The sequence below is a fragment of the Arvicola amphibius genome, chromosome 4 (genome assembly GCF_903992535.2).
Source record: "Arvicola amphibius chromosome 4, mArvAmp1.2, whole genome shotgun sequence".
In the NCBI taxonomy this organism is placed as follows: domain Eukaryota; kingdom Metazoa; phylum Chordata; class Mammalia; order Rodentia; family Cricetidae; genus Arvicola; species Arvicola amphibius.
This window is the reverse complement of record NC_052050.1, coordinates 5,269,206-5,287,006: the sequence shown is the minus strand read 5'-3', so window position 1 is coordinate 5,287,006 and position 17,801 is coordinate 5,269,206. Positions and strand designations below refer to the sequence as shown.

The 17,801-nt window shown below is 53.3% G+C and overlaps 1 protein-coding gene across 3 annotated transcripts in view; it reads right to left on the bottom strand.

Moving 5' to 3' along the window:
- Rhbdf2 (rhomboid 5 homolog 2) overlaps window positions 1–17,651 on the bottom strand; it is a 28,037-nt gene extending 10,386 nt beyond the window's left edge. The window contains exons 1-3 of one of the 3 annotated variants that reach the window (XM_038326186.2): window positions 17,556–17,637; window positions 14,121–14,257; window positions 2,558–2,699 (exon numbers count right to left, since the gene is read on the bottom strand). The gene's annotated coding sequence lies outside the window, so the exon portion shown is untranslated. Of the gene's footprint in view, window positions 1–2,557; window positions 2,700–14,120; window positions 14,258–14,589; window positions 14,707–17,555 lie in introns of those variants that run through there. The other 2 variants (XM_038326187.2, XM_038326188.1) reach the window with 2 other exon arrangements.
- Between the last annotated feature and the right edge of the window lie 150 nt (window positions 17,652–17,801).

Sequence of the window (17,801 nt, the reverse complement as noted above, 5' to 3'; positions counted from 1 at the left end):
TTTTTTTTCTTTCCTTTCATCGCAGGCTAGCTTTGAACTTGCTATGTTTCTAAGGGTGATGTGAACTCCTACATCTGCTGCCTCTCCCTCCCATGTGCTGGGATTACAGGCATGGGCCGCTGTGTCTGGTGTATATGGTGCCAGGGATCAAGCACAAGCTCCCTGCGTGCTAGGCAAGCACTCTCCCAAAAGAGCCGCATTCCAGCCCTGTTCTTTTTTCATAGCGGAGAAACATTTTAACAATAAAGGTGATTCACGCTCGCTGAACAAAAAGACCGAGCACGGCAAAGCTGTTCCAGCAAACAGCACAGGTTCTTAAAGCAGCCGAGGCTCTCAGGTCTGGTGTGGATCCCTTTCCCTTGGGAACACACAGGTTGCCGTCTTTGCCTTCTTTGAGGACAGAAAAGCCCTCACTAAATGACACACCAAGACTCAATTCCTGATAGATGGTTACACAGGACATTTAGTGTTGATCATATGTGGGTGTGTTAAGAGTATTGAAGACTAAGCGCTACATGCAGGAGGCTAGCAGGAAGAACAAGGGTGTTGAGGATTGCAGTGGATCTGGACAGGTGGTCCCGTAAAGAGAAGGTGCTCCCGTAAAGAGGAGGTGCTCGTTCACCCTGTTAGGGAACTTTTCACTGCCTGGGCTGGGCTACTGAACCCCATTCCCCTTTGATGGCTCCCAGATGAGGCACCTGCTGTCTGCTTCTGCCCCTGCAGCTCTGGGACGCTCAGTAGGAGGCAGCAATGGGCAGATGACAGTGCTCGGTAGCCATCACATGGGCCCATGTCCAGCTCTTACTAACTTCTACTTTTATTTCTTAATTTATTTATCTTATGTGTATGAGTGATTTGTACGTTAGTGTCCACTATATATCACCTGGTGCCTACGGAGGCCAGAAGAAGGCAATGGATCCCCTGAAACTAGAGTCACGGACAGTTACAAGTCACAACATGGGTGCTGGGAATCACACTGGGTCCTCTGCAAGAACAAGTGCTCTTAACGGCTGAGCCACCTCTCCGGACCCCTTTACCCTTTCACAGCCTGCTCTCCTGAAAGAGCCCACCAGTCTCCGCACCCTTCCAATGGACCTATCTCAATGACAAACTCATGCCTGTCTGTTTGGTTCCAAGATCCCATTCTTCAAGACCAAGCTCCTCCATGCGGCCTCCAGGCCCAAATTGTTTCCCCCTCCCCACCAGCTTTGTTCTGACTGTGCCACTCTGGCCCCTCAGCTGGAGGTGGGTGACCCAGCTTGACCCACAAGTGGTCTTGGCTTGCCCCAATGAGAGCACCGAACCACTGGCACCCAGGCTTACACTTGTGTAAGAAAAAGAACAACACATTCTCCCTATTTCAACCCCCAAAACATCCCTCAAGCGCTATCCCCAGATACCATGCATGAACGCCCACAGTAGTGAATTCACCAGAGCTAAAAGGTGACAACCACTAAATGCCCATCAATGGAGGGCTGGGCAGACAGAATGGTGCAGATCCAGGACAACATCCTCATCCTAACACCGGCTCAACACAAGTAGGACCTAGGCGCTAAGCTGGGCTGTGACCTTGAGAGCATAATCTAAGACGTCACTCACAAAAGGCTCATGTCTGCCATCCCAGCACTCAGGAGGCAGAGGCAGGAGGATTCTGAGTTAGCACCAAGGCTGCTGAGAAGGCTCAGAGGTAAACACGCTTGCCATCAAACCTGACAACGTGAGTCTGACCTCTAGAACCCAACACTGTGGAAGGAGAGAATCGTCTCTTGTATAAGTTGCCCTTTGACCTCCACAGTACACTGTGGTATCTGTACCACATAAATCTAAATATGCACAAAATAAACAAATCATTGTGGAAAATTTGAGAGTTGGAGGCACAGTCTGGGCCACACAAAGGATTCAAGGGATTTGATACATGAGATTGCATTGGAAGAAAAAGAGAAGAAGGAGAAAGAGAGAGACCAGACAGATAGCTCAGTGGTTAAGAACACAGGCTGCTCTTCCAGAAGATCTGAGCTCAGTTCCCAGCACCACATCAGGTGGCTCACAATAGCCTGCGTCTCCAGTTCCAGGCAGCCGGATGCCTTCTGACTTCCACAGGCACCTGCACACACGGAATACACACACAGAATACACACACACACACACACACACACACACACACACCAATAAAAATAAAAAAAAAAAAAGTCGGGCATGGTGGTAAGTGTCTGTAATTCCAACATTTGGGAGACTGAGACAGGAGGACTGCTTTGAGATCAAAACTAGCCAGGGCTACATAGCAAAGGCCTGTTTCAAAATAGACAACAGGAAAAGAAAACCAAGCAGAGCTAGAGATACAGTCAAGTATACCAGACTGGCACCTGCGAGGTCCTGGGTTTCGCGGATGCTGGGCCTCTGCCTGCATAGGTCACTCTGGTCTATGCCATTAGAGGGTCACGGCAGAGAGGACCTCCTGGTTTAGCCTGGATGCCACTTCCTTAGAGGGGCTCTCCCTGCCTGCTGAGCAGCCCCCAGCCACACCTCTGAGGCCATGACCCAGCCACCAGCTTCCTACCTGCAGACACCTGCGAGCTGTGCTTCCTATGTGGTTGGAGGGTGTCTTACACCATGTTCCCCTCCTTCCCTCGCTCTACGGATGCTCCTGGGTCACGGTGGACAGATGGAATGACAGACAGCCGTACGCCTTAGCAGTCAACCTGTGAGAACAGAGGGGCTGGTTAGAGAAGGGAGGCCAACCTCCAAATCACCCTATTTCCCTGACCTCACCCATCTCCCACAGGAGGGGCAGGAGAGACAGAGTGAGGACCCTGCACAGTGCTGGTCCAGCCCAGTTCCATGTGGCCATCGAATTTGGGGTATTAATCTACCACCACTCACACACAAGGTCTGGTCCAGGGCTTCACTGGAGCCAGGCATGAAGGTCTGCCCCATTCTGTTTTAATATTACTTTTATCCTTTAGACAGGTCTCAGGCAGTCTAGGTTAGCCTTGAACTTGCTGTGTGGCTGAGGATGACCTTGAACTCCTGATCTTTCTGTTCTCTGCCTCCAGGGTGCTGGGATCATAGATGTGTGCCACTACTCCCAGCTCACTAGGACTTTAATAGAAATATTCAATTCATAAGTCCAGGAATTGTTGTCTTTAAAAAAAAAATTAATTTAATCTCTTTTTCCATTGTTGGTCAGGGATCAAACTTAGGACATCGGGCTTGTATAGCAAGCACTGTTGAAAAACGTGTGTGGGTGTTTTGCCTGCATGTATGCCTGTGCACCACATGCACACCTGGTGACTGCACAGGCCAAAAGAGGACTCTGGATCCCCGGGAACTGGAGTTACAGATGGCTGTGAATCGCCATGTGGGTGCTGGGAATGGAACCCCTGAGCCATGTCTCCAGCCCCAGTGGAATCTACCTAACCCTGTCTTCTGACTAAGACTGACTCTCTGGGGTGGGGAGATGGGTTCAGTCCTAAAGTGCTTTCCATATGAGCGTGGAGACTTGAGCTGGGCATGGGAGCATGGATGTGTCCTCCCAGCCCTGGGTCAATGGAAGCAGGAAGAGATGCGTGGGGCTTGCTGGCCAGCTAGCCTCGCCTACTTGGCCATGCTCCAAGGAAGTGAGAGACCTTATCTAAAAACAAAAAAAGGTATATGGTCCCTGAGGAATGATGCCCAAGGTTGGTGTACATGGAAGGCACAGGCTCATCACATACACGCTCATCACACACACACACACACACACACACACACACACAACACTAGGCTAGGTCCGCGGCTAGGGATCACTTAATAGATACAGTGCTTGGCGCGCAGGTGTGAAGAACCCAGGAAGAGCCAACAACAGCAGCGCCTGTAATCTCAGCATGCCTCCAGCGAGACAGGAGGTAGAGGCAGAGGACCCTCAGAAGCCAGAGGGCCAGCTAGCCTGGTGGACACACAGCAGACAACAAAGAGACCCTGTGTCAAACAAGGCAGATGGTGAGGACTGACTGACATCCCAGGCTGTTTCCTGACCTCCACACATGTGCCAAAGTGGACACACCCTCATAACCATACCCACCACCACCACCAACAGTCACACACACAGGGAAAGAAAGGAAAGGGACCGAGGCTGGAGCTTAGGCTGGTGCCTGCCACATAGGCAGGAGGTCTTGGTCCCCTCCAGCACTGCAAATAAAAACAGATTTATTTTCCATCAGTTAGCCTGATACTAGGTCAGTGCTCAGGCGACGGGGACCTGTCCTGCCGTGTTTGTTTTTTTAACTCATTGACTGACGTAAAATCCACGCAACGTAACATGAAATATTTGAAAGAGGGAGCCGTGGCATCTGTGTTTCGGGAAGCCCTGTTCAGGCATGTATCATAAACAGGGCAGAGGAGCACAGAAGGCCTCCCTGGAGTAAGTCCCAGGAGCTACTGGGAAATGTGAGTGTCTGGGCAAGGTTAGCACCACAGGCACCAGGTCTGGCCCGGCCCTCCGCGTACACTGTCTCTCAGACGCCTTCTGACTTGTAGGTGGGCAACGGAGGCTCCGAGGGGTTAACTTACTCAAGCTCACACAGCAGGGAAAGGGTGCAGCTCAGATCCAAGTCCTCAGACAGGAGGTGAGAGGCTGTCTTCGGAACCTGGCAACCTCTTTTCCAGGGTACACTTGGGGCTGGAAGCGCTTCATCATAGGGCCAGGGAGTCATCTACAGACAGAGCCATGGTCTAGCATCCTAGCGATTTTATTTTGTTTTTTCAAGACAGGGCTTCTCTATGTAACAATCTTGGTTGTAACAACTCACTCTGTAGACCAGGCTGGCCTCGAACTCAGAGATCCGCCTACCTCTGACTCCCGAGTGCTGGGATTAAAGGGGTGTGCCACTTGGCTCCCTAGTGATTTTCTTTCTTTTTTTTTTTTTTTTTTTTTTTTTTTTGTTTTGTTTTTCGAGACGGGGTTTCCCTGTAGTTTCTAGAGCCTGTCCTGGAACTAGCTCTTGTAGACCTGGCTGGCCTCGAACTCAGAGATCTGCCTGCCTCTGCCTTCCGAGTGCTGGGATTAAAGGCGTGCGCAACCACCACCTGGCTCCCTAGTGATTTTTAAGCCACGACCGGCAGAGGTCTGTGCTGCCCAAGGCTACTATGGGTGAGCTGGAAGCAGGTGCTGATCTAGGCCCCTCTCTGCTTCTACCTTCAGGGTCTTCTATGTTTTTTTTTTTAAATATTTATTTATTTATTATGTATACAATACTCTGTCTGTGTGTATGCCTGCAGGCCAGAAGACCTCATTACAGATGGTTGTGAGCCACCATGTGGTTGCTGGGAATTGAATTCAGGACCTTTGGAAGAGCAGGCAATGCTCAACCTCTGAGCCATCTCTCCAGCCCCTCTTCTATGCTTCTATGCTTTGTATTCTGCACCAAGGCCTGCCAAACTCTCCATATCAGATGCAGGGCACTCGGTAGGGGAGGAGCTTTGAGGCAGAGCTGGCCCAGGACATTACTGCTTCTTTACTCGGGACTGATGACCTCAGCTTTGGCTACATCACCCCAAGGTGGCAATCACCCCAAGGGCTGTCCCACCGCCCTCTGAGATCACAGATGGAAGACGCTGGGGTTGGACTAGCAGACTCTGAGGAACACCGGCAGTCACAGGAGGACACTGCTCACGGATAACTCCAGGACAACAGCCTCACCTGGGGCCTTTACACAGAAGCTCCTCGGCTTGGCAATCGTCTGGGACCAGAGTGCAGGGAGAGGGCATCAGGCGGGCATTACCCTGGGGAACTAGCACCGATGGGGAGGGGCAGGCCACAAGGGCGAGAGAAGTGGCAGAGAAGTGTTGAACTCGGAGGCTGTACCCTGAGAGCATCACCCGTGACTCTCTAGCTAACAGCTAGACCCTTCTGGAATGAGGGGCTGAAGGTACCTCCTGTGAGTCAGCATTGCAGGTTGGAGAGCCTATTCTGCCAGTCAGGCCGTGACACAGTCTCATGTCTGAATGCTTAGGTCCCAGCTGAACTGTCTGGGGAGGACAGGGGGTGTGGCCTTGCTGAAGGGGGTGTGTTGCTGGGAGCACCAGGCTCAGCTTCTCTCACTCTGCCTTCCTTCAAGCTCTCTGCCATGATGGCCATCGAACAATCCTCTGAAACTGTAAGCTGACCCCAATTAAATGCTTTCTTCTATACGCTGCCTGGGTCATGGTGTCTTTTCACAGCAACGGAACAGTTCTGAGACACAACTTTATCCCCCCTGCACCTCCTCCAAGCTCCCACCTCCTGCATCTGAGGCCCTGAAGCCACATGCCTCCACCCAGTCCACCTGGCCAGCCCTACTGCTTCCCCCCATACATACATCATACAATGTACCCCAACCATGCTCACTTCTCCTTCCTTCCAGGTTAGCCTCCCTTCCTCCCTCCTCAAAAAAAAACCCACCAAGTCTAATTTGTGTTGCCCATATATTCGCTGCAGCATGGTGAAACTCCCCGTGGCCAGCCCCTTAATAAAAACTGAATCCTTCCCCACCTCCCAGCAGAAGCCATCAACTATGAAGATTACACTTCAGCATGTTCATCGAATTTTGTTTTCTTTTTTTGATTATTTTTAGGCAGGGTTTTTCTATGTAACCAGACTGGCTGTCCTGGAACTTGCTCTGTAGACCTGGCTGACCTCAAACTCAGAGAGAGATCCACCTGCCTCTGTCTCCTGAGTGCTAGGATTAAAGGTGTGCACCACCTCTGCCTAGCGAAATTTAAGTTATTAAAGACTCTCTTCAGTAGCCTCATGTCTGGACTGCTTTGTGGGGGTTGGGGGGAGAGGCTGTCATAGACGCCGTCAGTGTCTGTCATTCTCAGTTATGAGTCAGCAGGCATTGAAACCACTGCAGAAGCTGCTCTTGTGCCCATAGCGGCCGGTGGCAGCATGGATGGCGGACTTCCACATGGTTTCTGGTGGCTTGAGGATCACAGACATCAGTGTGGTTTCCGGTGACAACACGGATCATGGACACCAACATAGCCTCCAGCAGCAGCACAGACCATGGGAGGTTTTGGTTTTTTTTTTGTTTTTGTTTTTTTTGTTTTTTTGTTTTTTGTTTTTCGAGACAGGGTTTCTCTGTGTAACAGTCCTGGCTGTCCTGGAACTCACTCTGTAGACCAGGCTGTCCTCAAATTCACAGAGATCCACCTGCCTCTACCTCCCAAGTGCTGGGATTAAAGGCGTGTGCCACCACCACCCCCATGGAAGACTTCTGAGGAGACCTAACCCAGAAAACGAACCTTTCTTCATCTCAGATATCTTGTTGCTCAGAGTCAGGGCGATGGTGTGGTTGGGCAGTGTGTCCCGGGTGTCAGGACCTGTGTGACCTCCGGGCTGCTGTACAAGACCCTGCCCTCAGCGCTGGCAGCCCAGCCAGGACTCTGGGCACAAGTGTCGTGTTTCCCCCACGAGTGTCACCTCCAGGAAGCCTGCGTGGCCACCACCCTGCGTTCGCAGCATCCCAGAGCTCTGACTGACATCAGAAGTCTCCTGTGCTATTCTCACACCCAGTCTGTTCCCACGGAGTCCTCTGGGGAGGGTGGGAGTCTGCAGATGGGGAGAGGTCGTCAGTCTGCACGGATGCTGGGCAGGCTCTGGGGGTCACTGGGTGCTGGCTGAGGATGGAGCCCAGTGGCATGGTTCCCTGGTTAGCCATACACACTTTATTCCCTTCTGAGGAGCTGCATTCAGAGGCCAAGCCACTCAAGCTGGAGACTGCCCCCCCCCCATACATGCAGGAGCCCTCCCTTCCCTATCCCCCTGTGCTGCTATCAGGGTCAATCTCCAGATGAAAAAGGCAGACAAGACTATGACCACAGGACAGGGGAAGTTCACAACCTCTGGGACAATCTTAGGTCGCAGAGAAAGTCTGATAGCAGGGATAGGGCTGGTGGTGAGTCCCACGCCAGGAAAGTCTCGCTGTCACCTGCACCAAAGCCGTGAATGATGGTGAGTCCCTGTGCCTCAGTTTCCCTCTCTGTCTACTGGCAGTTAAGCAAGGTGACAGCTCGTATCCAACCACAGGCAGCCCAGATAATGAAGGTTCTCCCCACCACTTTCTCCTGACCCCTCTGCCCCAGCTTGTGTAGAGGTGATCCTGAAGTGATCCTGAAGCCCAGCCCTTCCCAGGACCGGGTGTGCTGGAAGCTGCCTGGCATAGGAGTGGGGCTGAGCAGATTCACTTTGGGTTCCCAACGTCCACGGCAGGCCACAGGGACAATTGCCGGAGCCGCCCTAGCAGCCACTTATCTCCCGCCCCCAGAAGTGCTTGCTCACTACAGAGGAAATTGTGACATCCTGGGAGCAGGCTTCCTCTTGCCCACAGTCATATCCGCTGAGGTCTCCAAGACCCCAGGCTTGCTGCTGCCCATGGGTGGGGGTGGAAGGGGCCAAGGCTAGGGTTATGGCCTCTGCCACCTGCCCAAGTTGAATCCTGGTCTAACTTCTAAGGAGAAGCCTTCCCCACAAAAGAGTCTCTAGCCAGAGCCCCAGAGATGGTCTTGGATTAAATACCAGGGCGGAGGGTGGGTCGGTGTTTCCTCTTCCCCTTAGCCTGTGGTATCCAGCAGGGCTGGGGGCAGGGCAGACAGAGAGGACAATCGCACAGCAACACTGAGATGCTCCATGTGCCCTTGACAGATGGCTTCCACGGCCTACATGGTCAGCACGCTCTCCCTTCAGATAGCACCACGCAGCCAGCCAGCGGTGGCCTCGATTGGGCAAACAGACACACAGACTCAGAAACTGCCCTGAATGCCCAGAGAATCCGGTTTCCCCACAAAGGGTGGGGCCCAGCCACTCCCAAACAAGGCAGGTCCAACCCAGGCACGGTAGGCAAGGTCACCCCTGGGGAGTACTCCCCCGACCACACCAGGCAAGGTGCCCCTCCCTTACCAGGCAGGTGACATTGGTGCCACTGTCTTCCTACTCTGCTCCAGTAGAGGATCCACCTGTACACAGGTCTGACCTGAGTCCCTTCCCCTAATCTCTACCTGCTTGCCATCAATGCACGCTCCCCAGCAGGATCTGGAGCCCCAGTATTCTTATTAATAATTTCCTACTCCCTTAAGCTCTGTAGACTCGGGGAGCCAGGGCATTAAGGTGGCTTGACAGCTATATCCCCAAAGGAGTGGGAGGCTGATGTAAGAGCCAAGGCCACATATGGCCAGAAATGGAGACAGAGGGGAGGGCTGATGGCCAAGGGTGGGTGGCCCTCTCCCCTCCAGGGAAAGGGGAAGAAAGACCATTATTCACCATGGGATATGACCAAAGGAGAGGGTTACAAGTCACCTAAACAGGGGGCTTAAGCAAACCACACCTGGCCCAGAAGCCACAGCCAGCTCTGGGCGGTAGGCAAGTCCTGGAGCAGCGGAGAGTGGGCAGAGGGGAAGGGGGTGGTGGCAGACAGACTATGTCAGGTCCCTGCTGAGTCACAGGGTGATGACGGTATGGGCTGGGGGCAAGGAAGCAACTTCTCTCCCCGGCTTCCCTGCCACAAAAACCAAAACTGCACCTTCCCTCCCAGGGCCCTGCTGGGAACCTCTGAGTTTTTAGAAAGCTTCACAAAGAGGAAACGGAACCCTCAACTGCTGCAATCCCCTGTTATAAAAAAGAAGAAGGAAAGCTACCACTGCTGACCTCTCTGAGTTCTCCATCCCCGATGGTCCCGGAGGATGACAGCCCATGTAAGACAGAGCTGTCATCCAAGAAGTCTCCAAATCTGTCCCACACAGCCAGTGACTCACTGCTGAGCGGCTCCTGGCCCTAGTAAGAGGCTGGGATTGATGGAGCCAAAGGCAGCAATGTGAAAGCTGACACGAGGTCCCGGAACGGGACCTTGGAAGGGTAATAAGGTAAAGACTTGGGGTGGGGGAGCAGCAGGATCTATGGTCTGGCAGGAGGCTACAAGGACCACAGAGAAGGAGGGGAAAGGACTCCTTCCTTCCCCAGTGCCCCCCAACCCCAGATATGGAGCAGCAGGTGGTAACACAAAGCCAGCACACCCTACTGGCCTGTGCCTGGTGGCCACCTACAAAAAATGGTTTGTGGGTTTACGCCCTGAACAGATCTCACAAGCAGCAGCCCCCCCCAGACAGAGCCCCCACTTCTTTTTCTCCTTCACTTCCCAGGGCTTGTGCCAACCTCACTTCACAAGACCAGACCTGCAGGAGCAGGTCCAAGGACTTGGCAACCTGCTGACTTCTTTGGGCTTTTCCCCATTAGACCCTAAGCTCTGACCCAATTAGAGCAACCTGGGCGTCACAGCCCACCACAGACACGGGAAGCAGGTACTAGGTTCCAGGGAGCTGCCAATGGCAGAACGTAAGTGTGAGAACGTCTGTGTGTAGGTGTGGCACCCTGCTTTTATCTTCCCCCCTGCCTCCATCTATCCAGGCTTTCTCTGGACCACGAGCCAGCCAGGCAGAGATATGACTGCCTCCCTCCTCTGCTGGGGACTCTAGTCTAGCAGGCTCAGGTGGGGGAGGGGGCAAGTTCTGTATCCCTAAGGCTCAGAAAGCAGCAGCACCTGGGCATGAGTGTAGCTCAGCGGGACACAGTTTGCCTGGAGTACACAAGGCCCTGGATTCCATCACAGCCACACACACACTGCTAACACACACAAACACACACACACAGAGCTAACCAACACACACACACAGACTTGCTGCTAACACACACACACACAGAGCTAACCAACACACACACACACACACACACACGCTGCTAACACACACACAGAGAGCTAACCAACATACACACACACTGCTAACACACACACACACAGAGCTAACCAACATACACACACACACGCTGCTAACATACACACACTAACACACACATACTGCTAACACACCTACTGTTAACATACCACAGCAACATACACACATGCTAACGTACACATTACTAATACACACACACATGCTGCTAACACACATACACACTAACACACATGCTGCTAACACACACACACGGTGCTAACACACACACTAACATACTGGAAATGGGTATGCAGCCAGAAGTCCCAGCTCAAAGTTCCTCTGGAAATCGTGACTGTAGAAGCTACTGGGGAAGGCTGGCCCCCTCTAGCAACAGAGTAAAGATGTAGGTGCCTTGGGCAGAACCTAGGACAGAGCCCTATCCCACCCAGGCAAGTGGCAGCAGGTCACAGGCTAGGATGCTAGCCACAGCTTTAGGGGACAGGGGACAGCACAAAGACAGCAAATGGGTGGCTGGGTTCCAGGATGTTTGTCCAGCTGTCTGGTCTCCTACGACTGTAAATTCTGCCCCACTTCTGCTGCTCCTGGGGGGGGCGGGGAGTAGAAGTCCCAGATGTCAGGATGCCCCCTGCAGAGAGAGCACTCAACACTGGGTACCACATCAACATGAGCTTGCTTCGGTATGGACGATCTGCCTGTCAGAGCAACCTTGGCTGCTGGGAATTGGGTTTTCATTTGTCTTTAAAACCATAAGAGACATGCCCAGTGGTTGGGGCAGGATGCGGTGGAGCCTGGGAGGAAGGGTTGAGTAAAATGGTGCACTTTACTTCTCTGGGGTGCCTTGACACCAAGGTGTGACCGCCACATGCACGGAGCTGGGGTTTTGCCTGATACTTGCAAGCCAATCCCCCACCCAGTTTCTACCTGCCATCTTGGGAGTGCGGCTGCAGATAAAGCAAATGCCTGACTGGGAGGCAGCGTCACACCATGCATGCATGCCACGTCGCATCATGCAGCATCATGGGCCCAGCTCTGTTGGGTGATCTTGAATACGTCACTTAACATCTCTGAGCTGAATCTGTTATTCATGTAGCCCAGTGAAGTCTGAGGCCTGGTGTCTCTGTCACCAGTAACCATACAGCATGCTCCACTGAGGGACAAAGTCTCACCCTACCCTACAGCGTCCTTGCCCAGAAGGTGACCAGGCCAGATGTGAGCACCCAAAAGCCACAAAGGATTGCCAGCTGCCCCATGTTGTTTATCCTCAGTATTCTCAAGACACCCTGCTGGGCGTCCTGCCAAGATTTGCTTTTGCAGGCTAGGAGCTCCCTCTCCCCTGCCACAGGGAATATGCCAGCCAGACACTTTTCAGCTTGTACACTCTCATTAATAAGCTAATAAACTTGATTTCCCAGAACTCTGCCCTGGGGCACCCTACTTCCCCAGGAAGACGCTAGCCCCAGACACAATGGGTACTAGGGATTTAGGGCACTTAGACACGGGACCATCCAAGCTGTGCCCTCAGCAGGTGAACCTTCAATGCCACCTGCCCACCACTTCTCCATCTCACTTTGGGGCAGTGTAGGACGTTCATGTGGAAGAACAAGGCAGGCTGAGGGCCACAGTTAGGGCTCACATGTGGCCTGGCTACCCTGTCAGTTTCCTGTGCTATGACACGGGGTGACATTCCCCACGTGGATGGCAGCTCCTGCATGTATAAGGCCTGACGCACAACCAATAGCTAACTGATGGCCTTTTGTCCCCCTTAGCCGAGCTTCACCATCATGACCCATGTGGCCTATGTACGAGCCAAGAGCTACATGTCCGGATTCTACTTGACAGGTGTGTGTGTGGGGAGGGATCAAGGCTCAACAATATTAAATCATTGATCCAGATCCCATAGTCAGGAAGTGGTAGGGACTTTTCAAACAGGGTTTTTCTGTGTAGTCCTGGCTATCCTGGAATTTACTCTGTAGACCAGGTTGGCCTCAAACTCAGAGAGATCCACCTGCCTCTACCTCTGCCGGGATTAAAGGTGTGAGCCTTTACCACCTGGCAAGTATTTTTTTTTTTTAAAATTTACTTTTATGGGCCAGGCGATGGTAGCACATGCCTTTAATCCCAGAACCCAGGAAGGCAGAGGTAGGCGGATCTCTGTGAATTTGAGGCCAGCCTGGTCTACAGAGTTCCAGGACAGCCAGAGATACACAGAGAAACCCTGTCTCGAAAAACAAAACAAAAAAGATTTACTTTTATTATTTTTTTTCTGTGTGTTTATTGGTGTTTTACCTGCATATCTGTCTGTACACCACATACCCACAGTGCCTGTGAAAGCCAGGGGAGGGTGTTGGGTTCAGGTTCCCTGGAAATAGAATTACAGACGGTTGCAAACCCAGCATGTGGATGCTGAGAGTCGAATCGAGTCTTCTGTGAGAACAGCTGACGCTCTTAACCGCTGAGCCGCCTCTTCGCCCGTTCTTCACCCCGCCACTCTCAGCATCATGAAAAGCCAAGCGGCGGAAAGACTTGTCTGGAGAGGCGGCTCAGTCTAAGTAGACCAGGCACAAAGACCTTTGGCTCACGAACCCCTCCCTCCTCCACCGTCCAGGAGAGGTGCCTGTGAGTGGGAACACCAACCGCTTGAGAAGCACTTCTCGGCTTATCAAGAAGCTTTCACAAACATTATCTCATTCACTGAGGTGGGGCCGAGGCAGCTGTCATTATGCAGCCTGACTGATAAAGTCCCTTAGGGCTCAGCTGAACCTTCACTTTTCAGTCCCTGTTTCTACCCGGAATCCCACGGCAGGTTTCCCGCCCTTCAGAGACACACCTGGAGAGGGAAAGTGCACCCTGTGCCAGGAATGAGGGGCAGCAGCTCCCCACACCAGCTGTGGACATGGGTTCAGTGGCCACCAATTGAGGCAGAGGAGCCGGGCTCCCCAACATACCCCCAGGCCCAAGGGGTTCCCTGCCCCAGACACAGCTCCTTTTAGGGTTCAGATGATATGGACGTGCTTTCTCATCCGACACCCCAGTAGCCTACAAAGCAGGGTCTCTCCAATAACCCAAATCTGTGCCGTGCCGTTCACCACCACCAATCTCCAAACGCCATCTCAGGAGTGTGGTGCTGGCTCACTTCACTTCGGTGTCCCCACCACATGCATAACCAGGCTGAAGAGGTCCACAGGTCACCTTAGAATCCTGACCTCATAATCCTCCATTGTACATCTGGAGAAACCGAGGCAGTGACTCCCCATCCTACCGAGCACTCACACAGGCCGGAGTCTGCTGGCCCCAGTATCTTGCCTCCTGGTCCTTGAGTTTAGGATCACCTGCCCTTCTGGACAACCACAGTGTCTAACCCATACCCTGCCAGCACTCACTTGGCTCAAATCACTATGCGGGGGAGGGGGAGCACAGGACGGCCCTTCCAGCAGCTTCTGAACCCCAAATGCTTGTATCTGGGCCTCTGACGAAATCTGGTCAAGGGAGGTGACACCCAGCAATTCTCCACAGCTCCCTGAAGATGAGAAAAAGGGTTTCCCTTATGCGGGTCTGCAGCCCAGGGAAGCCACGGATACTTGGGGGCAGTCCTGGAAAAACCCTCACTCTTCCCAACAGCAGGCCAGGCGAGACTGGCTCCTCTTGTGAGGTTGCCTGTGTGCCAAGAGCTGCCCGCCCTGGCAGTGTCCCTGCCTCAGGGCCGTGTGGCCGCTGAGGTCAGCCAGCGCTCAAGAGTGCTGAGTCTGATCGCTCCTCCCCCCAGCCCTTCCGATCTGGAAGGAGCTGCTCCCAACGACAAAGCAGATGGTGAGGTCACTTTGGAAATCCCCTCAGGCAATGGGGCAATACCTAGGCAGGATCCTATGAGTCCCAAGGGCCTTGTTAGTTGAAGGGGAAGGCAAGTTGCTTGAAGAGCACACACACTTGTGCCCTTTGGCTTCTTCCTGCTGTCATCTGGTGCCTGTCTGGGACACAGTTTATACAAGAAATGGAGCTGGGGAGATGGCTCAGCAGTTAAGAGCACTGGCTGCTCTTCCAGAGGACCCGGATTCAGTTTCCAGCACCTACAGGGCTGCTCACAGCCATCGGTAACTCCAGTTACAGGGGATCCAATACCTTCTTCTGGCTTCAGCAAGCATCAAGCACACACAGGCTGTGAAGTCCTGCATGCAGGCAACACACACACACACACAAGGGCACTGTCTATAATTCAGGCAGCAAGAAAACTATCAGTGAGCCCAGAGCAGGACTGAGACCCCAGTGGCCCTCCAGAGCTTGCCTGCTATGATTTGTCCCTGCTCTTTCAGAAGCCGCCTCCCCAGACAGAGGAGCATATACAGGGTGTGGGAGGAGGAGGGGGTCACTGACCAGAAAGAGCAAGTGAGTCACAGGTTTGGGGTAGGTGGCTTTAAGGAAGTCTGGGTGTTTAGCTTTATACCTTCAGAGGCACAAACAGTGGGGTAACTACTGCAGTTATACCCAGTTGAAAAGGTATGGTCTTGGGGCTGGAGAGATAGCTCAGAGGTTAAGAGCATTGCCTGCTCTTCCAAAGGTCTTGAGTTCAATTCCCAGTCAACCACATGGTGGCTCACAACCATCTGTAATGGGGTCTGGAGCCCTCTTCTGGTCTGTGGTCATACACACAGACAGAATATTGTATATGTAATAAATAAATAAATATTAAAAAAAGAAAAGGTATGGTCTTTGGATAATTTTTTGAGACAGGGTCTCTCATACAGCCCAGAATGGCCTCAGACTCACTCTGTGGCTAAGGACAACAAGCTCCTGCTTCTCCTGCCAATGCTAGGATTTCAGAGCCCATCACCAGATCTGGTGGCACATCAGGCTTTTAGGGTAACACCAAAAATCAACCAATCAATCTAAGACCCTCTCACCTCCTTTCTCACCCACCAGGGCTCCCAAGCAAGAAGTCTAAAAACACACGGGACAGGGGAGAGGGAAATGTTAGTTTCTGGGGAGACAGAATCTGACTGCCTCTTCTGGCCCTGCCCTACCTAACCTACAACACCCTCCACCTCCGTTCCCAAGAAGCTAGGAGCCCAGGAGCCCAACACAAGTGTTTGGTCACCCCCTGGGGGCTCTGTAGGGTGGCTTTAACAGCTTTCAATCCCTTGGGGCCTGAGCCCACCCGGATATACCACTACAGAGGCGATCTACCCTGTTAGAAGGACAGAGCGGGGAGCCGCGGGGAATTAATAGATCCGTTATTCCCTGGATGTTATTTTCCTGGTATAAATATCCAGAAGAGTTAGTTCTGTGTTCAGAAGGAAAATTCCAGTCGGTCACATGGCATCCCCCATCCATGAGGCCTCCGCTTGTCCAGCTTTGGGAAACTCTATGGGAACAGAACTTGGTCCTGCCCTTCCTCCATCTCTGGGGATATGTGAGCTCAAGGGTTACTAGGCTCACCATGGGCTTATCCTGGGTGAAGTACTCCAGGCCTGTGCTGCCAGAGGGCCCCTGCTCCCAGCTCCTCCTCCACAGGGCCAGGAGCCAGCAGGCAAAAGACAGCCTTGTAGCACCACGGCAGGACACTTGCCAGGGCAAAAATCGCCCTCACACCTCCTTATTCTCTCTCTCTCTCTCTCTCTCTCTCTCTCTCTCTCTCTCTCTCTCTCTCTCTGTCTCTCATCTCATTTAAATTCATCCTGGTTCTTCCCACAGCCCCTGGAGAAACTGAGGCAGGAAGAGGAATTTACAAGCGGTACCCTGATGGGCCTGGTGACCGATGGTTTCTCAATATTGGCTTTTGGAGGGCCCAGCTCTTTGCTGTGGGTCTGACCTGTGCATTGTCGGGGGAATCCCTGATCACACCCACAACACGCTAGCAACAATACATGCTTCCTTCCTGAATAGTGACAGCCAACATGTCTCCAGACATTGACAAATATCCTCAGCGGACAAAAGCGCCCCTATGAGAACCAGTGCTCAACGCCAAGTTTCGTTTTCTCCCCCCCAACCTAAAGAGTCACAATAATGGGGGACTCTATTCCCTCAGCAGATGAAACACACACTGGAACCCCGACCTAGCCTGTTGAGAAACAGCTGCCACTCCATTTGTGAGGCAGTTCCTCAGATACACATCACCTTCGCGCTGTGAGTGCCAACCCTACAGACGCCCCCGCTCAGTATTTCCTGGAGCTGGGTCAAAGCATGGACCTGGGCTCCCTCTCTGCCCTGGGGTGGAGGTGGAGGCGGAGGCCTGGGTTCTACAGATCCTACAGCTCCCCAACTGATGTGCAGACACATCAACTCCCCAAATCCTTTGGTCCATAAACAGGGATATTCCTGACTACAACTCTAACGGTGTGATTCCTGACTACAACTCTGACGGTGTGAGTCTCACCCCACCCCCGCACCTGTTTCCACCTCAGCTAGGCTCCACGCACAAACTTCAGCCGCGGTCTCTGGGAGTTCACGCGGGAGAAAGGGGAATAGTCTTAAGAAGGTCTAACAGGGATTTCTGGGTGGAAGGCGGGGCCGCACGTTCCAACACTAGGCAGTGCCCTCTTCCTCCCTGGGCTTTTAAACTTGTGCGCAAACCACGCGCCGGGACATCTGGTGACCGTGCCCCGGGGAACCCCATAGGGTCCTGGTTCCGGTGAGGCCAAGGATCTGCGGGTGGAATCCAGCGGCCCAGCGGGCATAGTGAGTCCAGCCTCGGCCTCCGGGGCGCTCCGCAGGGCGCGCGGCCCCCAACCCTCCCCGCGGCCGTGCCGGGCAGTCCCGGGACTCCCCAGACAACCGCGGCCTAGTAGACCCGAGCTCCGCCGCGCCCAATGCCCCGCGCTCACCTCTCAGAGTCCCCACGACCCGGGAAGCTGCAGCAAACTAAGCGGGCAGCGCGACGAGGCGGTGTCCCCAGCAAGGCTGGGCGCTGGCGCTCCGCCTCTTCCCTACCTGCGCGAGGGCGCAGGGGCGGGGCCTGGGAGTGGGCGGGATCTACTGGGGCGGGGCTTCTTGGTGTGTGGGCGGTGTTTCAGAGGGGCGTGGTCGGCCCGCTGCTTCTGCCTTGGAGGGCCACCTGGGCTCTGTTAGTC